Genomic DNA, 16,797 nt, shown 5'->3' on the forward strand with positions numbered 1-16,797 from the left:
CAGATGCGGCTCAGATCCTGCATCGCTGTGGCTCTGGCGTAGGCCGGTGGCTACAGCTCCGATTCAACCCCTAGCCTGGGAACCTCCATATGCCGTGGGAGTGGCCCAAGAAATAGCAACAACAACAACAACAACAACAACAACAAAAGACGAAAAGACAAAAGACAAAAAAAAAAAAAAGAATAGACTTGGGCCTAGAGCCATGTTTCTCAATGGAGATCCGAAGCCATATCTCATTTTCACACCACTCCCAGCTCTCCTCCTTCATAGACTCTTGGGTTCCAGGCAGTAAGTATAATTTCCCATCTTTGAATCTTTACTTCGGCTCCCCTCTGCCCCCAAAGACCAGCATTAAGACCCCAACTCAAATCTTTACCCTGTGCTGGGAAATAGCACACAGTCCAATTTAATCAGTTTAGATGTATTAACCACAGCAGATGAATTTCTAATAGCATGTAACTCTAAAATGTCAAGACTTAAGGAAATAACATTACATGTATATATTTTTAAAAATCTTTCCAGCACTTCCAAAAATGCTTTGAAGGTCACGCAAATGTCAGTTGAATACTTGCCTTTCTGTACTCCCATAGCACTTTCCTCTGTGTGCCTGGTACAATAGCTAAAATGTTCCCCAAAATGTTCAATTTTGGAGCATATCAGCTAGATTTTCTATATCTTTATATCAAAAGAGGTCAAATTTGAGCTATAGCTGCCGGCCTACACCACAACCTCAGCAAAGTAGGATCCAAGCCACGTTTGCAGCCCGTACCACAGCTCACAGTAACACCAGATCCTTAACCCACTGATGGAGGCCAGGGATCAAACCTGCATCCTCAAGGATACTAGTCAGATTCGTTTCTGCTGCACCACAGTGGGAACTCCGATATCTTTATATATCTTTGTATAGCCCCAACAAAGCTTAGCATAATGCTCTAAACATAGGAATTCTTAATAAATGTTTATTGAATTCAGTTCGATTTTCCATTGAGTTCAACACTGAATTCTTCAGGAATTTAAGACTAGAGTAGTAGATTTTTTAAAATAATTAGCTTTATAAGTACTTTTCTGGTACTACCTTTCAAATCCTTCTAAGATTAACTCGTGGGTTCTTTTTCTAAGTAACTTTATTGTATCTAAGGTATTCACCGTATTTAAGGCATCTTTAATGTAGTGAGATAAAAGCACATATTCCCTGTCGGTACTTGGCAATATTTTTTCCTTGAGATTTTTTTCATTCTGAAAGTCAAGAAGTTCTTAGAGCCGATGATAAGGAATAAAATAAAAATATAAAATTAACACATAAGAGGAGATGTACATGGGACGTGGAAATTGAAAGTTACATTGACATTGAGGTCACATTTTTAAAACAAAAAAAGATGAAAGAACTATAACATTTTAAAAGTAATCTTTCCAAATCTGAGGCAGATTCTCAGATGAAAAGAAAGTATACCTGATATGACAAACACAGACTATAGAAAAGCACCCATGAAAAGTGAATGTGACTGAAAGAGAAATATCAAAGCTGTTCTGAAGCCAGCCCTAGAATACGAGGAATCAAAAGGTTGAAGAAATGTTTGGGGGATCATCATTACACAGTGGTTATAATGAGCAACACCCACCTGATACTATCGTCTGTATCACTTTAACAAGACCATCAGCATTTTGTTGAAGCAAGTTTGGCTTTTGAAATGAACATTTTCATGTTTTGCAACCTGGTCTTCCTGACTTCTTCCTTTCACTGCTCTTGTTAGAACATTCAGAGAATATGACAACTACTCAAGCATCATGTCCTCTCAATTTCTGTCTCCTTACATAAGGAAAATAAATTCCTTCTATTCAAAAAAAAAAAAAATTGGTGCAACTGAGAACCTCTCCACAAAGGAAAATGTCTACAAGTTCAGGAGGAAAAAAAAAAATGTATTTTGCCAAAAAAAGGGGGGGGGCTGAAAATATAAGCAACTGATGAAGTTAAGCTAGAAAATGATGAATCTAAGTGGAAAACTAGTGTCTGACTTCTTTTTCCACTGAGGATAAATTAAGCAGTTGGAGCAGCAGTTATAGATTTACCCAAAGAACGGATGTTCTGACAAGTTACTTGTTCATAATGCTTCCCTCACAAACACCAATTCCTCTACCTGTTCTTGGATACATTTATTTACTTTATTTTTCCCCATCAGTGTCAGTTTCTACACAGGAGAATCTTGAGTAATTTCTTTTAGGAATAATTATGGAGAAAGGACAGAGTAACATTTGAGTAAAAAGAAGGGAATTGGATGAGAAGGTGGAGAAAAGAGACCTCTGCAATGCAGCCCGAGGTTGCCCACACATCTTCAGAATTAAAATGTCAGGTTATGGATCCTGATCTTTTGGTTACTCTCTGCTCACAGAGTGATGGAGTGAGGAAGGGCAGAGGGGAGGGGCAGTGGACTTGGAAGGTCGCCGGGCAGTGAATTTCCATTAGTTAGAATGTACAAGTAATTGTACCATGACTCTTACGAACACTACCTCTCTGCTCCCACCAGCCAACACTGTGTGCCAAGCTCTAAGAGCTTGTAACAATCCCATGTTGAAGATGCTATTTCCATCCTTGTATTTAAAGCATTATTGGCCTCAGGCACCAGAGAGTGAAGTAATTTACCTAAGGTCACACAGCTCATGCGAGTGGCAAGCTGGGTGTGAATCCAAATCATGTGATTCTAGAAGCACACTCTTAACAACCATGCTAATGGAGCCTCTCCCGCAGAGAAAAGGTACCCAAAAGTAAGGGTCACAGTGACTCTGAAGTGCTAGTGGATCTCTCATGTGTCATTTCCAGCCTCCTGCCTCTGCTCGTGCTGTTTCCTTTGCCTTGAGTGACCTCCTTCCATCCATCCTCTCCTTCACATGGCTAACTCTTTACCCTTTGGGTCTTCACCCCCTGGGTCTCTTTACCCTCAAGAGTCAACCTGCTCAGCAAAGCTTTCCAGAACCCTCCTCAAGGTGGGTGTGGTCCCTTCTCTCACAGATGTGTGTGGTACCTATGACTACATCCGTCATAGCATCTCCAATAGCATCCTGTTTAGGTTCTGCCTCATCCTGAAACCTTGGGCGCTCCCGTTATCTCCTTTTTCACATCCAGTCCATCTTGGTGCATGGGAGATTTCACTCTTCAGTCTTTCTAGATACACCTCCTCCTCTCTATTCCTGTGACCACTACCCTGGTTCTCTCAGTACTTCCTGCAGTCACCTTCTGAGAGGTCCTTATGCCTCCAGTCTCCACACACCTGCCCCATCAAGCCCTCAGTGACTGCCTTGACCTGGGGAAAAGCCATAGGAGGCCTATGCACTCATGCTTTGTGGCTCCCTTTGGCCTCACCTCTTGAAAGATGGCTGCTTTGTACCATCAGCCTTGCATCTGGATCTCCAGTAAGGCTCAACTACAAATTGTTCCAATCCCACCCCACCTTCACCCACTCCTCCCAACAAGCTGTTTCTCACTTCTGTACATCTGTCCCCATGCAGATGCTCATGTGTACATTAAATGCCCTCTACCTTTCCCTGATACCTCCCGCTCAACTTTCTTTTTTTAAATCAAAATGTAGTTAATTTACAATATCATATTAGTTTCAGGTGTACAGCAGATTCAAAATTTTTTCAAATTATACTCTATTAAAAGTTATTAAAAGATAATAACTTTAATTCCTTGTGCTGTACAAGGTATCCTTGTTGCTATGTATCCTTTGTTATTTATTTTATACATAGGAGTTTGTGTCTCTTAATCCCATACCCGTAATTTTCCCCTCCCCCCTTCCCTCTCCCTTCTGGTAACCACTAGTCTGTTTGCTATATATGTGAATCTGTTGCTCTTTGCATATATGTTCTTTTTTTTTTTTTTAGATTACACATATAAGTAATATCATACAGTGTTTGTCTTTCTATGACTTATTTCACCAAGCATAATATTCTCTAGGTCCATCCACGTTGCTGCAAATGGCAGGATTCATTCTTTTTATGACTAATATTCCGTTTTTTATATATGGAATATATATCATATCATTCGTCTGTCGATGGGTAGTTGGGTTGCTTCCATAGTTTGGCTATTAATGTAATGCTTCTATGCACATTGGAGTGTGTTATCTTTTCAAATTATTATTTTTGTTTTTACTGGATGTATACCAAGAGTGGAATTTCAGGATCATATATACTTCTATTTTTAATTTTATGAGGAACTAAAATTTTTCCATAGTGGATGCACCAATTTATATTCCTACCAACAATGTACAAAGTTTCCCTTTTCCCCTCATCCTCACCAATATTTTTATATTGTCTATATTATAGACTTTTTGATAACAGCCATTCTGACAGATGTGAAGTGATATTTCATTATTGTTTTGATTTGCATTTCTCTAATAATTAGTGATGTTCATCTTTTGATGTGTCTGTAAGCCATATGCATTTATTCTTCAGAAAAATATCTATTGAGACCTTTGGCCCATTTTCGATTGTCATTTGTTTGTCTGTTTGTTTTTATTGAGTTGTATGAGCTGTTTATATATTTTGGAGATTAATCCCCTGCTGGTCATTTTGTTTGCAGATATTTTCCTTCACTATACAAAAGCTTTTAAGTTTAATTAGGTCACATTTGTTTTTCTTGCTTTTATTTATTTTGCCTTAGGAGACAGATCCAAAAAAAAAAAACATTGCTGCAATTAATGACATAGAGTTGTTCTGCCTAATGTCTCTTCTAGGAGTTTTATAATTTACCATCTTACTTTTAGGTCTTTAAACCATTTTGAGTTTATTTTGTATATGGAGTAAAGAAATGTTCTAATCTTCTTGTTTTACTTGTAGTCTAGTTTTCCCAGCACCACTTATTAAAGAAACTGCCTTTTTTACATTTTATATTTTTGCCTCTGGTGTCCTAGATTAGTTGACCTAGGTGTGTGAGTTTATTTCTGGGCTTTCTAGTCTGTTCCATTGATTTATGTGTCTTTTTTGTGTGTTAGTACCATGCTATTTTGATTACTGTAGCTTTGTAGTATAGTCTGAAGTCTGAGAGGATAACACCTTCAATTTTGGTCTTCCTTTCCAAGATTGTATTGGCAGTTCAGGGTTTTTTGTGGTTCCATATGAATTTTAGGATTATTTGTTCTAGTTCTGTGAGCAATGTCATGGGTATTTTGATAGGGATTGCTTTAAATATGTAGATTGCTTTGAGTAGTTTGGCCATTTTAACAATATTAATTATTCCAATTCAAGCACATAAGATATCTTTCCATTTCTTTATGCCATCTTCAATTTCTTTCATAAATATTTATAGGTTTTTTGGGTTTTTTTTTTTTTTCCCCAAAGTATAGGTCTTTCACCTCCTTGGTTAAGTTTATTCCTAGATATTTTATTCTTTTTTATGCAATTTTAAATGGGATTTTCTTTACTTTTTTCTTTCTAATAGTTCATTAGTAGTTTACAGAAAAGCCACAGGTCTCTGTATATTAACCTTGTATCCTTCAACTTTGTTAAATTCATTTACTAGGTCTAATAGTTTTTTAGTGGAAACTTGAGAGTTTCCTATATAAAGTATCATGTCATCCACAATAGATGACATGATACTTTATATCTTTACTTCTTTCCTTCCAATTTATCTAAATTTACTATTATTCGTTATTATTTTATTATTACTTTTATTTCTTTTTCATGTATAATTGCTATGGCTAGAAGTTCCAATACTATGTTAAATAAAAGTAGTGAAACTGGGCACCCTTGTCTTATTCACAAATTTAGAGGAAAGACTTTCAGCTCTTCACCATTGAGTATGGCATTAGCTGTGGTTTGTCGTAAATGGCTTTTATTATGTTGAGATATGTTCCCTCCATATCCACCTTAGTAAGTCTTTATCATGAATGGATGTTGAATTTTGTCAAATGCTTTTTCTGTGTCTTTTGAGATGCTCATGTTATTTTTATCCTTCCCTTTGTTAATCAGTGCATCATATTGATTGATTTGTAAATATTGAACTATCCTTGTGTTCCTGAAATAGGTCCAACTTGATCATGGTGTATGATCTTTTTTTTATATATTTTTTATTCAGTTTACTAATATTTTGTTGAGGATTTCTGCTTGACTTTCAAGGCAACTTTGCTAACACTTACACTCAGAATCCCTAGGTATCCCCTAACTCAGTTGCACTAACAGTGTGCTCTCCCAGTGCCCTATGCATCACTCTTTTGAGGGGCTCAATACCTTATATTACAATCATCCATTTATATTTCTGCCTCCCCCATTAGAGAGGAATTTCCTGAAGGTGAGAACTGGTATACTTATCATGATATTGTCAGTGCCTGGGACATAGCAAAAGCTCAATAAATGTTTGATGAATGAATCTGTGAGTTAATATATATGTTTAAGTATCACATATATAAATACACATAAGTAATATTATATCCACCTTTCATGCCAGGTGCCTTCCTATTTCTCCCTCCCCCTCATCTCTCATTAAACTAGGAAGTCAGAGTTCCCATCATGGCTCAACGCTAACAAACCCAACAAGTACCCATGAGGACACAGGTTCAATCCCTGGCCTCGCTCAGTGGGTTAAGAATCCAGCACTGCCATGAGTGAGGTGTATGTCACAGATGTAGCTTGGATTTGGCATTGCTGTGGCTGTGGTATAGGTCAGCAGCTGTAGCTCTGATTCAACCCTAGCCCAGGAACTTCCAAATGCCATTGATGAAGACCTAAAAAGACCAAAAAAAAAACAAAAACAAAAACAAAAAAACAAAAAAAGAAAAAAAAAACACTTGGAAGTTTTCCCAAAGTCCATCTTGTATGTACCATGATCTGTGTGGTTATTTACACTGTTTCTGATGTTTTTTTCTTCCCAGTATTGTAGCATATCTCCACTGGGTCCCAGGAAGCCTTCCTTGATTGCACAGTTTGGAATGAGTCTTTCTCCTCTTGTGTCACTGTTGCAATCTCTGGCACTGAAATTGCCTCTGCTCCCCAGCAGACGCCAACCCCTGTAGGCAGGGAAGGAGTTTTGCTCATTTTTGTCTCTCTAGTACCACCACAGGCCCAGAACTAGTTTTATTGAAGTTTGGAATAGCTAAAAAAAGTAATATTTCATGTTTAGTACTTCAGGGCCCTCTATTTAGCTGTGTAAGAGTTGAGTGAATACAAAAATAATTACTGTGAAGGCCTTACTTTAATTTCATATCATAGCCTTTAATTAAGCAAGAGGTTTTACAAGCAAAGTACTAAGGCCCTTGGCAAGCTTTTTTAATCCTAATAACAGGTGGTCTTCATAGACCTGAAAATATGTGGATAATGTTCTTATCCCTTTAAAAAATATGACCTCCATTACCATCTGAGAGTAATGTAATTGCATATGTAGCAAAAAATAATCAGATTAACAAATTCTTAACAGTAAACAAGTCCAGCTTGTTATATCCTTACTAAGCAAATTTCCACAGATTTGTGGGATGCTTGATGTAAATTTATAATTGCCATGATAACAAAGTGGGACTAGCCCTCTAAGCCATTCAGGCCATGAAGAGGTCATTTTTAATGAAAAGTGCCAACACATCTGACAAGTGAGCTCTCAGGCTAACATGCTATATATTTTAGATTGATCCTCTCTTAATGAACTCTCATAAACCTATGGGATTATCCCCATAAATGATTCACACTGCTGAAGCAAGAGAGAGAGCACAACTGTTCAACAGTCAGGCTGACAAGGCATGATGTAAACTTTCCTGGCTTCCACTTATTGTTTAAAAAGAGTATGTGTATTACCTAGAGAGTTATATGATATTCCTTTTTCTTATAAACCACTAGTTGAAGCAATTTTTTAAAAAAAGCAAAGCAAACAATTCATGATTCAAAATAGCATGGACATAATTCTCATTACTGCTAGTGAATAAAATTAATGTCAATAATAGAAACAGCTCTTCTTTTATGTTAAAGTAATTTTGTTGGCAGTACATTGCACATTGTTGGTCGAATGTGAGATCTTATTTTTCCCGTTATCTTATATCCACTCTACTTGATGATTTGTTACATTCAATTTGAAGGAAATAAAATCACACTTAATTTGAGGCATGTTAACATTCACCAGTGCTAACTGTGCATGTTTTTCTTCCTGCCAATGGCATAAAGGATACTGGGGCTGCCAGGTAGGCACCCTCTCTATGCTCTCTCAGCGCTTACCACCTAACAAAGAAAAAGCAGAGGGAAAAATATCCCAGTGATTGACAGCATCACAGTGTGTTATAATAAAGATATGCACCATACAATGAGAGAACAGAGGAGAAGCATCTAAATCAGGGCCTGAGAAGGGCTTAGGGATGGGAAAGTTCCAAGAAGTCTTCCTGGAGGAGGAGATGCCAAGCTGAATTGAGGTTCCCAAGGGAATAAAGAGTTGGGAAGAGCGTATTAGTTTCCTAGAGTTGTCATAACAAAATACTGCCAACTGGGTGGCTTAAAACAGTAAGAATTTATTCTCTGCCTGTTCTGTAGGCTAGAATCTGAGATCAGGGTGTCATCAGGGTTGGTTCCTTCCAGTGGCTCTCAGGGAGAATCTGTTCCATGTCCCTCTCCTAGCTTCTGGCAGTTGCCAGCAATCCTTGGGCATAAATACATCACTCCAATCTCTGCTCTTCTTTTTGTGGGACCCTCTCCCCTGTATTTTTGTCTATGTCCATATTTCCCTCTTCTTATGACACCAGTCATATTGGATTTAGGGCCTCCCCTAACCCAGTATGACATCATCCTAACTTTATTATATCTACAAAAACTTTATTTGTGGGTTAAGGTCACAGTCACAGGTTCTAGGTGGACCTGATGTCTAGGGGACAGTATTCGACCAATGCAGATGTCATTCCAGAAACAGGAAGCAGCATGGATAAAGCCACGTAGAGGCCTTGACACGTTTGAGCAACCATGGATGCTTGTCAATGGTTGGACTGAAAGGTTCTGGGAATCCTAACAAGTTATAAAGCTTCAGAGGTAACAGGAGCCTCATCACAAAGAGTCTTGTGTGCCAAGACTTGGGAATTTGAATTTCCTCATGAAATGTGTGGGTGTCACTGAAGGATTTTCATTCTGGAAGTGACATGACCATATTTGTGTTTTAGAAAAATCTCTCTGGCAGCTCTATGGAGAATTCCAGAAGGTACAGATTGGAGGCAGAGAGTTTATATAGCAAGTCCTTGAAATAATTCTGGTGAGAAATGATAAGTGTCTACATTACATCAGCAGTAGGGAGACTGCTGATGAGTGGTGGTCAATAGAGGAGAAGAGAGACACAAGGGTGGCTTTAAAATTTTTGGCTTGTATGGGGGGATGGAGGTGATATTCACTGAGGTAATTAAGAAGGAGGAACAAGCTTAGAGATAAATGTGGATGAGTTTGTGGACATATTTCATTTGAGGTACCAGTAACACTTCTAGGTGGAGAGCTGCTGTTTTGGAGATCAGTAGGCAGTTCTGGCTTGAGATTTGAGACTCATGAACATATAACTTACTGTGTCCCTCAAGTTGAGTGTAATAAAGTGAGAAGAGCAGAAACCTATGTTTAGGAAATCAACTGAGGAAAAAAGAACCAAGTAATTCTTTGAGAAGGAGATTTCTATAGAAAAGGGGGGGGGCAGTGAGAGCAAATCACAGAGAAGAGAGCTTCCAGAAGGACCAAGTTCTCAGGGTGCCAAATGCTACTGGGAAGTCAGCAAAAATAAGGAAACACATTTGTTTTGGAAAAATCCAGTCATTGGTGGCTTTAGAAAGGACAGTTTCAGTCAAATGACAGGAATGACAGAGGAAGGCATAAGAGGCTGGTAGATTTGGGAGTGACTGTGCAGGAAGAGGGGGCGTGTAGGGATTGTGGACTACCTTTTCAAGAAGCCGGATTGTGAGGACATCAGAGATCTATTAGCATCAATAGCTCCATGGGGTTAGGGAAGAGTTTTTCCCTGACGATGGAGACTTAAGCATGCTGTGATCCAACTCAAGTGGAAAAATATGAGTTCAAGAGAGTGGCCTTGGGGCAGAGGTGGAAATTTATCTCTTCCAATAAAGGAGTCTATGAGGACACATTCTTAAGGTAGTTGAGGGGTTTCTCACAGTTGCTATTGTGGACATCTTGTTAATACGAATAAAAATATTTCCTTCATTCTCCATGCAAGGGGCATTTTTTGCTGGCTACCCTTCCCGAATCCATTGCCTTTCCTTTTACAACAACGTGCCCATATATTCTTGGGGAATTGATCTCTTGCTGAGCGTGCAGCCTCAGAACTATCAGACCAGGCATCCTGTCCTCCCCTAGTCAAGGTTCTATTGTGCCTCTCTCCTAGGTCTTTGAATCCAGAGTCTTTAATTGCTATCAGGGTTTGGGGGATGCAGTGGAGATAATTAGCTTATCCCAGTGACACTTCTTTACCATGCCCTGATTTCTACCCCCCTCTAAACTTGCTTCTGTAGCCTCCTCTTCAACTCTGACCACCCCCTGTATCCATGGATATGGTGCCAAAGACTGGAACCATGTGGCTTGGGCTCAAATCCAGTTTGGCCACATTCTACTTGCATGATCTGGAGCAAGTTACCACTTTATTTCTCTGTGCCTTCGCTTCTACGTCAGTGGAACCAATGATGGTGCCTACCTACAAGGTTCTCTGGGAATTAATGAGTATAATGCTCAGAATGGTGCCTACTCAAAGTACTCTAAGTGTTATTATTCCAATAAATTCCCCTTCTTCGCAAGTTAGCCAGGAACATGGGTTGCTATGTGCCACCAAAGAATCCTAATGGATAACTTCTTCATTCTAAATGAGTAACATTTTATTATACTGTGCTTGAAAATCTAAATGTAGTGAATACTTTAATAGGGATTGACCATTTACAATGGTTTGGAGAGAGAAAGAGAATTTGCATATGTTACTATAGTTGTGGCAAATAGATGAAAGCCCTCATTTAAGTATTGAATTAAGTTAATAAGAGATATTAATAGCATTTTGTACAAAATTTTGGAGAACTAAATATGAGAGTGCTTTTAAAAACTTATTTTGACATGGGGCTATTGATAGAAATGAGTTGGATACATAGTTCTTTTCTTTCTAAGTTCATAATATAATGGCAAATGTAATGACACAACAATCAGATTTGGAGGCTCTTGTCACTTATGGTCCCTATAAGAAGGTAATATTTCTCACCAAGTCTCAATTTCCTTATGCAGAAAAGGCTCACGGCTGTCTGACATTGAGTTCTGGGGCAGCCTGTTACACAGCAATATTGCAGCAAAAGGTAACTGATAAAGTGGGTTATAAAGCTATGGGATTAGGTAAGATCCCCTTTTAAAGAAAAAATGGGGCAGTGAAAAAGGCCAAGGAACAAGTCTAACAAAGAGCGGTTGGCGCTAAGGAGAAAAAGCTACCTACCTACCCAAGGTGAATTGGACAGAAATACAGAAGAAAACGAATGGACCGGGGGTCATAGAGGCTAAGAGAGGCACACGTTTCAAAGAGGAAAGCTTCACATGCTAAACATGGCCAAGAGGTCAACTAAGATGAAGGCAGGAAGTCTTCTGGATTCATCCACATCAACGGCACTAGTGAGTGCTGCGGGAGGCTGGCTGGAAAGCAGTGATGAAGGCTGGGCATTCTGACTCAAATAATGAACAACCAGTGGCAAGAAATACATCTAGAGGCCTCAGACACCCAAGGATAGAGGATGAAACAGTGGAGTTTGTAATGACTAAGGCCCAGCAGGTGGCCCAGCAGCCAGCCCAGCAATTTCCTTTTCGAAGGCAAGTAGTCTGAAGGTCTGCATTGTGGGCTGACTCTCCAAGATCCCATGCCTAAAGGGGAAAAGCCAAGATGTGATAGGTGGAGTGATACTGGGCAGGCAGCCAGGTAGAGCAACATCTGGGTCAGCGTGACAAAGCACAGTGGTTTGGGAGTAGGACACAGGTGAGGCTGTTTTCCCTGGGGTTCCCGGCCCCTCCCCTGGCTGGCCCAGCGTGTGGACTGCAGACTGCCCTTGGGGATAGATGTTCTGCTCTTGCAGGTCTCCCAAGCCCTCCCCTGGGATTAACTTGCCTCCCACCTAGATATAGGCCCCATGAGGGCAGAATCTGCCACTTTTCCCAGGAGGTTTAGCCCACAAATAGAGGAAACAGCGGCCACACCTGTCACCATTTGGACTGGGTTCTAAAATTCCCACACCATTTTGAGAATTCAGCTGTGACCTCGAAAGTCACTGTGATGAAGCATGGACTCTTCTGAAGTCACACCACTCCCCAACTTTAGTGGTTCTAGGAGAAAAATTCTTTCTTTGGGCTGAAGGCCCTTCCCAAAAATGTGTGAGAAGCTCATGAATGAACTGCTTAAAAGAAAAAAAAAATTTTTTTAGTGTTACTTTAAATGTCTGCCCAAACAAGCATATTTGATACATATTCATTTTCTCTCTCTCTCTTTCTCTCTCTCTTCAGATTCTTTTCCCCTGTAGGTTATTACAAGATATTGAGTATAATTCACTGTACTGTACAGTAGATCCTTGTTGTTTATCTATTTTTTATATCATAGTATCTAAGCACCTATTAATCCCACACTCCTAGTGTACCCCCGTGTTCCCCCCATCTTCCCCTTTGGTAACCGTTTGTTTTCTACGTCTGTGAGTCTATTCCTGTTTTGTAAATAAGTTCATTTGTATCGTTTTTTTTTTTTAGAGTCCACATCTAAGTGATATCATATGATATTTGTTTTTCTCAGTCTGACTTACTTCACTTAGTATAATAATCTCTAGGTCCATCCATGTTGCTGCAAATGGCATTATTTCATTTTTTTATGGCTGAATAAAAGAAGATATGAGACATATATACAATGGGATATTATCTTTCCGATTCTATGAGGGCAAGATCAAGAAATGACCCCTGTCACTTCTGCCAGCATAACCTAGTCACATGGCCACACCCGCTGCAAGGGAGACTGGAGACCAAGGTCTTTAGGCAGATGGCCACGTTGCCAGCTAAAATGTTATACTAAGAAAGGATGGAAGAATAGAAATTTTTTTGATACTGAGCTGTATGAGCTGTTTGTTTATTTTGGAAATTAAGCCTTTGTTGGTCGCTTCGTTTGCAAGTATTTTCTCCCATTCCATAAGCTGCCTTTTCATTTTGTTAATGGTTTCCTTGCTACGCAAAAGCTCTTAGGTTTAATTAGGTCCCATTAGTTTATTTTTGCTTTTATTTCCATTACTCTAGGAGATGGATCCAAAAAAAAAATATTGCAGTGATTTATGTCAAAGAGTGTTCTGCCTGTGTTTTCCTCTGGGAGTTTTATAGTATCTGGTCTTACATTATAGTATCTGGTCTTACATTTGACACACATTCTCATAAGCTATCATTTCATGAATATATCCTCTGTCTCTCCACCATGGGAATATGAAGTATGAGTTCAAACTAAAGCTCCAGGAGCCCGACTCCTCCTGTTAGATTCTTGGCAGATGAAAGTAGGAGAAATGATACCATCACCTTTGAATTCTCGTCGTGTGGGTAATAAGGAAGCAGATGGGAAACACTGCCAATATGCCTGACAATAATAATAATCTGTCACTGTTCTTTCTCTGTTTCTTTACAGACTGCAATGCACTCACATTATCTTCCAGTACATTTATGTTCCTTCTCTTTTACTATTGGATTTTGGGGATGAGTGAGGGGAGGATATATTTCTCATGTGTAACAGATTACCTTTTATTTTTGAAAAGAAGCATAAGAGTGATATCCAGTTTTTCAAAAGAAACTAACCACTATTTATGTTAGCACCCACCAATGAAATACTTAGGTATAAGTCTAACAGAATATGTGCAGGAGCTATGAGGAAAGCTAAAAACGCTGGTGAATGAAATCAAAGAACTAAATAGAGAAATATTCCATGTTTCTGGGTGGGAAGACTCAGTAATGGCAAAATGGCAGTTCTTCTCAACTTGATCTATAGACTTAATCCAATATCAATGCCAGCAAGATATTTTGTGGTTTTGACAAACTGATTCTAAAGTTTATGTGAAGAGGCAAAAGACCTAGAATAGCCAACACATAACTGAAAGAGGAAAAAGCTGAAGGATTGATGCTCCCAAACTTCAGCACTTACTATAAAGCAACAGTAATCAAAACAGTCTGGTATTGGTGAAAGAAAAGACAGGTAGATCAATGGAACATTGATATGTCATCAGCATGCAGATATAGCCCACATAAATATAGTCAACTGATTATCAACAAAAGAGCAAAGGCGGAGTTCCCGTCGTGGCGCAGTGGTTAACGAATCCGACTAGGAACCATGAGGTTGCGGATTCGGTCCCTGCCCTTGCTCAGTGGGTTAACGATCCGGCGTTGCCGTGAGCTGTGGTGTAGGTTGCAGACGCGGCTCGGATCCTGCGTTGCTGTGCCTCTGGCGTAGGACAGTGGCTACAGCTCCGATTCAACCCCTAGCCTGGGAACCTCCATATGCCGCGGGAGCGGCCCAAGAAATAGCAACAACAACAACAACAAAAAAAAGACAAAAAAAAAAAAAAAAAAAGAGCAAAGGCAAGGGGAGTTCCTATTGTGGTGCAGCAGAAACGAATCGACTAGGAAGCATGAGGTTGCGGGTTCAATCCCTGGCCTCGCTCAGTGGGTTAAGGATCTGGTGTTGCCATGAGCTGTGGTATAGGTCACAGATGCGGCTCGGATCCTATGCTGCTGTGGCTGCTGTATAAGCCTGCAGCTGTAGCTCTGATAAGACCCCTAGCCTGGGAACCTCCATATGCCATGGGTATGACCCCCCCCCCAAAAAAAGAGCAAAGGCAATACAACAGAGCAAAGATAATCTTTTCAACAGATGGTGCTGGAACACTGGATATCCATATGTGGAAAAAATGAATCTAGATACAAACCTTATACCCCTCACAAAAATTAATTCAAAATGGATCATAAAGCTAAATGTAAAATACAGAACTATAGGAATTCCCACTGCGGAGCAGTAGCTTAAGAATCCAGCATTGCTGCAGCTAAGGCACAGATCACAGCTGCAGCTCAGATTCAGTACCTGGCTTGGGAACTTCCATATATATATATATACACACACACACATATCCTCTTAGAAGTTCACATAGGAGAAAACTGAGATCACCTAGAGTGTGGTGACGGCCTTTTAGATACAACACCAAAGGCACAATTCATGAAAGAAAGAATTCATAAGCTGGACTTCATTAAAATTAAAAACTTATGTTCTATAAAGGACAAAGTCACAAGAATGAGAGGACAAACTCCAGATTGGGAGAAAATATTTTCAAAAAAACACACCTGAAAAAAGGACTATTATTCAAAATATGCAAAGATCTCTTAAAAGTCAACAAGAAAACAAAAAGCCTGATTAAAAAATGGGCCAAAAATCTTAACAGATATTTCACCAAAGAAGATATACAGAGAGCAGATAAGCATATGAGAAGATGCTCCACATCATATGTCATCCAAGAAATGCAAATTAAAACAACAACAAAATACCACTATATACCAGTTAGAATGGCCATGATCCAAAAAAATACCACCACCAAATGCTGATGTGGATGTGCAGCAACGGGAACCCTCCTTCATTGCTGATGGTAATGCAGCCACTTTGGAAGATAGTTTGGCAATTTCTTGCAAAACCAAACATACTCTTAACATACAACTCAGCACTTGAATGCCCTGGTATTTACCCAAATAAAATGAAAACATATCCACACAAAAACCTGTACATGGATGTTGGTAACAGCTTCATGTATAATTACCAAAACATGGAAGCAACTAAGATATCTTTCAGTAGGTGAATGGATAAGTAAGGTGTGGTATATCCAGACAATGGAATATTATCCAGTGCTACAAAGAAATGAAATGACATGGAAGAACTGTCTATGCCTATTACTAAGTAAAAGAAGCCAATCTAAAAAGGCTACATACCGTACAATTCCAATCATATGACATTCTGGAAACAGCAACATTATGGAGATAGTAAAAAAAAAAAAAAGAAAGAAAGAAAAAGATGAGTGTTTTCCATGAGTTTGAAGGGCAGGGAGGGTAGGAATGATTAGGTGGGGCAGAGAGGGAAATAGAACACTTAAAATACTCTGTACGCTACCATAATGATGGATATATATCATTATACAGTTGTCCAAACCCACAAAATGTACACTACCAGGAACAAACCCTAAAGTAAATTGTGGACATTGGGTGATAATGATGTGTCCATACATGTTCACTGGTTGTTTACAAATGTCCCGCTCTGGTGGGGGAAGTAGATTATGGGAGAGGCTATGAATGTGGAGACAAGGTGTGTGCAGAAAACTTCCGTGGCTTCCAATCAATTTTGTTGTAAACCTTAAACTGCTCTAAAAAAAAAAGTCTTAATTAAAAAAAAATGATTAATAGTGTTTCTAGAGTGAGATTAGGAATTTTTTAAAAATTTCTTCTTTAAATTTTTTGTATTCAAAATTTAGCTATAGTTATTGTTGATGACTGAATTAATAATATTTCTCAGAGTTCCCGTTGTGGCACGGTGGAAATGAATCAGACTAGGAACCATGAGGTTGTGGGTTCGATCCCTGGACTCACTCAGTGGAATAAGGATCTGGTGTTGCCATGAGCTGGGGTGTAGTTCGCAGACATAGCTCGGATCCTGCGTTGCTGTGGCTATGGTGTAGGCTGGCAGCTGCAGCTCTGATTAGACCCCTAGCCTGGGAACCTCCAGATGCCCCTGGAGCAGCCCTAAAAAGCAAAAATAATAGCAATAATAATAATAATACTTCTCAACTCATTTTA

General features: G+C 39.3%; 1 protein-coding gene and 1 long non-coding RNA gene across 4 annotated transcripts in view; one reads left to right on the top strand and one right to left on the bottom strand.

Annotated features, from left to right (window-relative positions):
* Positions 1-14,918, bottom strand: part of LOC146401075 (uncharacterized) — a 30,634-nt gene extending 15,716 nt beyond the window's left edge. Inside the window, exon 1 of the long non-coding RNA XR_014813386.1 lies at positions 189-14,918. This is a non-coding gene — a long non-coding RNA (uncharacterized LOC146401075). The remainder of the gene's footprint in view (positions 1-188) is intronic.
* Positions 1-16,797, top strand: part of GPRIN3 (GPRIN family member 3) — a 76,225-nt gene that overhangs the window by 25,689 nt on the left and 33,739 nt on the right. The window lies entirely within an intron of this gene.

The sequence above is a fragment of the Sus scrofa genome, chromosome 8, assembly GCF_054392235.1.
Source record: "Sus scrofa isolate SSC_HxYL_T2T_F1_AM1 chromosome 8, Sscrofa_HxYL_maternal_Yorkshire_Landrace_v2.0, whole genome shotgun sequence".
Taxonomy (NCBI): domain Eukaryota; kingdom Metazoa; phylum Chordata; class Mammalia; order Artiodactyla; family Suidae; genus Sus; species Sus scrofa.